The following is a 6,132-nucleotide window of genomic DNA, read 5'->3' as shown; positions in this document are numbered from 1 at the left end:
CAACCCACTCCAGTGTTCTTGCTTGGAGAATCCAATGGACGGAGGGGCCTGGTGGGCTACAGTCTGTGGGGTTGCAAAGAGTCGGACACGACTAAGCAACTAACACACACACACACATTCCTATTCTGACTCGACCACTTCTAGGATAAAGTACAGAAGGCTCAATTAAAGTTGAATTTCATACAAACAAGAATTTCTTTTTAAATATGCAATTTTGGGGATGTACTTATACTAAAAATTATTGTCCATCAGAAATTCAAATTTCACTGGGCATCCTGCGTTTTTTTTTTAATTAAAAAAATTATTCTTTTGGCCATGCCACACAGCTTGTGGGTTGTTAGTTCCCAGCGTGTTTATGTTCAGTCACTTCAGTTGTGTCCGACTCTATGCGACCCTGTGGACTGCAGGCTACCTCAAACTTCTGTCCAGGGATTCTCCAGGCAAAAATACTAGAGTGGGTTGCCTTGCACTTCTTCATCCGGAGATCAAACCTGTGTCTCCTGGGTCTCCTGCATTACAGGTGGATTCTTTACCACTGAGCCACCAGGGAAGCCCCTTTAGTTCCCCTACCACTCAGCAATAAGAGCATGGAGTCCCAGCCACTGGACTGCCAGGGAACTGCTGGGTGTCCTGTGTTTTTGTTTGCTTTTTTCCCCAAATCTATGTTTTAGTTTACTGTTGCTGCTATTAAAAATTATTACAAACTTAGTAATAATTGAAACAACAATTGAAAGGCTTGAAACAACACAAATGTATTCCCTTATAGTTCTGCAGGTCAGAGAGTCTAAAGTCAAGGTATTGTCAGGGTTGTATTCTCTCTGGTGACTTCACCTGGGGTTGGGTAGGGGGTGGGGGGATGGGGGTGGGAATGCATCTTCTTGCCTCTTTAGCTCCCAGAGGCTGCTGGCATTCCATAGCTCACAGTCTCTTCCTCGAATCACTTTAACCTTTACTTCTGGTGTCACATATACTGCTGACTCTGATCTTCCTGCCTGCCTCTTTAAAAAAATTTAAAAAATTTTTTCTTCTGGTAAGAATATTTAACATGTGATCTACCCACTTAACCAATTTTTAAGTGTGAGTGTGTGTGTGTGTGTGTGTGTACACACACATGCGAGCTCAGTCGTGTCTGACTCTTTGTGACGTGAACCCATGGACTATATAGCCCACCAGGCTCCTTTGCCCATGGAATTTTCCAGATAAGAATACTGGAATTGGTTGCCTTTTCCTACTCCAGAAAATCCTCCCAGCCTAGGAACTGAACCTGCATCTCTTGCATCTCCTGCATTGGCAGGCAGATTCTTTACCACTGTGCCACCTGGAAAGCCCCATACACTACATCTGGGCAAGATTGAAGGCAGGAGGAGAAGGGGACGACAGAAGATGAGATGGTTGGATGGCATCACCGACTCGATGGACATGAGTTTGAGCAAGCTCTGGGAGTTGATGATGGACAGGGAAGCCTGATGTGCTGCAGTCCATGGGGTTGCAAAGAGTCAGACACGACTGAGCGACTGAACTGATAAATGCGATGTCTCCTATCTCAAGATCCTTAATCACATCTGCAAAGTTCCTTTTACCATATCAGGTAAGATATTCACAGGTTCCAGAGACTAGCACAAGCACATCTTTAGGGGGGCCAATATTCAGCCTACCACAGTCTGGCATCCCTATTCCCAGCTGTGTGACTTTGGCCAAGTCGATCAAATTTCCAAAGGCTCTGATTCCTTGTGGGCAAAATGCTGATTAAATAAGTTCATGAGAGGAAACACCTTGCCCCATGCTAGGCAAACAGTAAGTGTTTTTTTTTACAAATAGCAGCTCTTGTGGTGGTAGCGAGTCCAGGTTGCCATCCCAGATACTGCTAGCAGAAAGAGAGGTGTGCAGGTCGAGATGTGTGGGTACTTAGTCGCTCAGTCTTGTCCCACACTTGCCTATTCTGCCTCCTCCTTCTCCTGCCTCTTTATTTTTACAAGATGGGAAACAGGCTTAGAGAAGGAGAAGAAATTGCCTGTGGCCACACATGATGAGTTTGTGGTTGAGTTGGGAATTGAGCTTCTGTCTTCTAAGTTTCTGCCTTGGACCCTCAGAAGTAATGGACTTTGAACTACTCCTTGAAAAGGTCGGTTTCTGCATGTGTGAAATGATAGGTGGTGTCCCTTGTGTAGGGGGTTCTTGGGAGACTTCAGTGGGGTGGCATATGCAGAATTCTGATACACTGAGTTATGAAATATCTGTTGATTGATAATGACCACCCCACTTGAGAACAGAAAGGTCACTGGAGGGAGGACAGCTTGCCCTGAGTCTTGGTTTAGAGTCTGGTTTAGAGTCTTGGACTCTAAATATCCTGCCCTCTAAGCCTCCTCCAGTCTCTGAAGAAAAAAGCCGGACATTGAATGTGTGCTGGAGGAGCCTGTTTTCAAGGCATGTGATTCTAAACTCAGACGATCTAGAACCAGCCTCGGTACATTTTTGTAATAACCTAAATTGTGTTATTGTTTAGTCACTAAGTTGTGTCCTAATCTTTTCGAACCCTGCGACCCCATGGACTGTAGCCCTCCAGGGATCCTCTGTCCATGGGATTTCCCAGGTCAGAATACTGGAATATGTTGCCATTTCCTTCTCCAGGGGATCTTCCCAACCCACATCTCCCTTTGGGATCTTCAAACCCATGTTTTCTGCATTGGCTGGTGGATTCTTTACCGCTGAGCCACCAGGGAAACCCTCAACCTAAATTCTGATTTTTTTTTAATATTTATTAATTTGGTGGCACTGGATCTCAGCTGCAGCACACGAGATCTTCAATCTTTGCTGCAGCATGTGGGGTCTTTAGTTGTTACATACGAACACTTGTAGAATCTAGTTCCCTGAACCAGGGAGCCAACCCAGGCCCGCTGCATTGGAAGTGTGGAGTCTTAGCCACTGGACCACCAGGAAAGTTCCTTCTCTGAATTCTTGAAATAGCCACCAGGTCCTCCAGGGCAGGTGCTGTGCTGGAGAGAAACTATTGGGAAGGGAATCAAAAAAGAGCAGAAGGACTAGATGAAGGTAGGGATGGGAAACAGAGCCAGAAAACCTCAGAGAACAGGCCATAGTTTTTATTAACAGTATGCAGAAAGCATATTTATATGTATGTGTATATACATACATGGGCTTCCCAGGTGGCTGGTAAAGAATCTGTCTGCCAATGCAGGAGACATGGGTTTGATCCCTGAGTCGGGAAGATCCCCTGGAGAAAGAACGGCAACCCACTCCAGTATTCTTGCTTGGAAAATCCCATGGACAGAGGAGCCTGGTGGGCTGTAGCCATGGGGTTTCAAAAAGAGTTGGACACGATTTAGTGACTAAACAAACAACAACAATATACATACATAAAATATACACACGTATGTACATGTATCCATATGTATATAAATATCTGTATATACCAAATATTTAGTTCTAGCCACTAAAATGGCACAGAAACAATGACTAATCTAGTGGTACCCACCACTCAGATTCTAGTCTTGAAATCCTATTTTCTATTTAAAACAATATAAGGACCTCCTAGAGAAACTGCTGATTCCAGATCAGCAGCAGGAAATATACAAGATAAGCCTGGAATGTCTTGTCATATCAGATAATAAGGAAGCTATCAAAGGCCCTAAGGTCACATCCAAAGGGCTTGGAAACCAAACTGAAGATGGGACAATTTCAGCTGCATCAAAGACAATACTTGCCATTGATTGAAACATCAAATATGCTTCAGTCCCTGAGTTCATAGTATTTGGCAAAAACTCTTAATTGCTTATCTTCTGAGGATGGCACTGAAAAAGTATATTGCCTTTCCAATATGAATTCTACCACCAAGTAACCTAATAATAGATTAAGAAAAGCATCTTCTTGTGAAATTGTTACTTCTAAATACATGAAAACTAAATGATACACAATATTGCCATTTTGCAACCTGTAATATATTAATATGTTTAGCCATTGTTCACAATAGCAGCTAACATCAAGAAAAGAGCAAAGCTCCAGCCAGGTGCATGCTTCTTGTTAAAAGAACACAGAATCACTTATAATCATGCCAGTGGGATGGAGCCTGGATCTGATCCAGCGGCTAATTTGCTGAAAATGAAGAGGTCAAAGGGCCATGTTGAGCTGTACTATGAGGATGCAATTGACAAAATCCAGACTTTGAGAAACTCTCCAGGTCAAGCAGCCTCAATTCTTCAACAGATAAACTGCAAGGGAAAGAAAGAGATATAGAGGGAAACTCGGGATTATAAGAGGCTTACAAGACATATCAAAAAAAATTTTTTAATGGGCAAAATTATACTGTCTAGGGATGCACACTTGGATGTTTAAACCATTAAGAAATGCAAGGATATAATTACTATGAAAGTCAGGTAAGTGGCTATTTGTGGGGAGAGGGGCTATGATTAGGATGGGATACACAGAGGGGCCTCTGGGGCGACTGCAGAGTTCTGTTTTGTGACCCAGGTGGTGCTTACAAGAGCGTTTTCCTTGTGCTAATTCACTAAGATACAAAATTAATTTGCATGATTTTCTGCATCTGTAGTTTGTTTTTACAATAGAAAGTTTTGAAAAAATGAAAGTAGAAGCACCCACCTCGCTGCGAGTTAATGATGTATGTACAAATACACATCTCTGAATATATGGTTTCTGGGAGCACCAGGCACATAGAAGGTACTCACAAAATATGAGTTCCCCTCCCTGTTAATCCTGTCAAACACCCTTACCGGTGTGATTTCAGTGTCAAGACTAACTTATGTGGCTAATCAAGAATAGTTAATGCTTATTAAGTGATTATTATGTGCCAGGCACTGCTCCCAGCATATGGAATCTAACTAAATCCTCATAACCCTATTATTATTACTCCCATTTTACAGAGAAGAAAACTAAGACTCACAAAGGTTTTCATGGCCGCACAGAACGTGATGGAGCAGCCTGGTTTTGAACTCAGGCAGCCTGGCTCCCCAGTGGCTCTCATCCACTGTATGTATAACTTACTGTTTTCTATTTGGTGTTCAGTGCCCCATTTGTAATAACTCCCCCTTATTGAGTGTCTGCCAATGTCTGTGCCATCCCTTGACACTCATTACCTGAATCTCACAACAGTCCTGGAAGGTGGAGAAACTTGTTAACCTGCATTTGGCAGATGGGAACTCAGAGCGGTGAAGGAACTTACCTGAAGGAGATGGCCGTGTCAGGGGTTTGAATTGTGAATGGGGCAGGTTCAAACTCTTTGGCCCTGTGATTCTGAAGAACAAAATGTTCCCTGCACTTAACCAGATGCTCACCTGATGGATCTGACCCAGTGTGAGGTCATGGGTGCTCAACCAGCCGTCCAGAGCCTGACTTAGCTTGACAAGTGTCCAAACCAAGGCTGGGAGAAGTCAGGGGCTTGGCAGGTGCCAGGCATGCCTGACCCCATGAGGGGGTCGTACAGAGCTTGTGATCCATGGCCCCAGTGAGCCAGAGATTTGTTTCTCTGCGAGCCAAACTTGTTGCTCCTAAGAGCCTCAGAATCAGGACCCAATATAGAGCTGGTCAGCTCTCTGACTCGAGATGAAGACATGGTGTGGGCTGGTTGTGTGGATTTCTCAGAAGTGGTGAGAGCCCAGCTGTGTTTTTCTGGTCACACACTGATTTTCTAACCTGAGTCAGCATGACTGCATGGAGGTGCGGGCAGCCAGGCTGAAGTACTTCCCAAACAGGGCCCGGAATGGTGAGGAGACTGGAGGGGCATGAGACATGACACCCCCTCCCCACCAGCACCAGCCAAAGAGCCTGCCCAGCCCAGTCTCGTTGTATTATTTTTTAAGATACCTTTTATTATCAATTGGGCTTACCTGGTGGCTCAGTAGTGAAGAATCCGCCTGCAATGCAGCAGACTCAGTTTTGATCCCTGGGTCAGGAAGATTCCCTGGAGGAGGGGATGGCAACCCACTGCAGTATTCTTGCCTGGAGAATCCTATGGACAGAGGAGCCTGGCGGGGCTACAGTCTATAGGGTCACAAAGAGTTGGACATGACTGAAGTGACTTAGCATGCATGCATGTATCATTATCAGTTATTAATTTTATTATTCCTTCTTTTAAAAACTTTTTTTTTTTTTTCATTTTTTTGG

Source organism: Giraffa tippelskirchi, chromosome 13 (assembly GCF_054371585.1).
Source record: "Giraffa tippelskirchi isolate mGirTip1 chromosome 13, T2T-mGirTip1v1.2.pri, whole genome shotgun sequence".
Taxonomy (NCBI): Eukaryota; Metazoa; Chordata; class Mammalia; order Artiodactyla; family Giraffidae; genus Giraffa; species Giraffa tippelskirchi.
The sequence above is the reverse complement of the archived record's forward strand: the minus strand, read 5'-3'. Positions refer to the sequence as shown.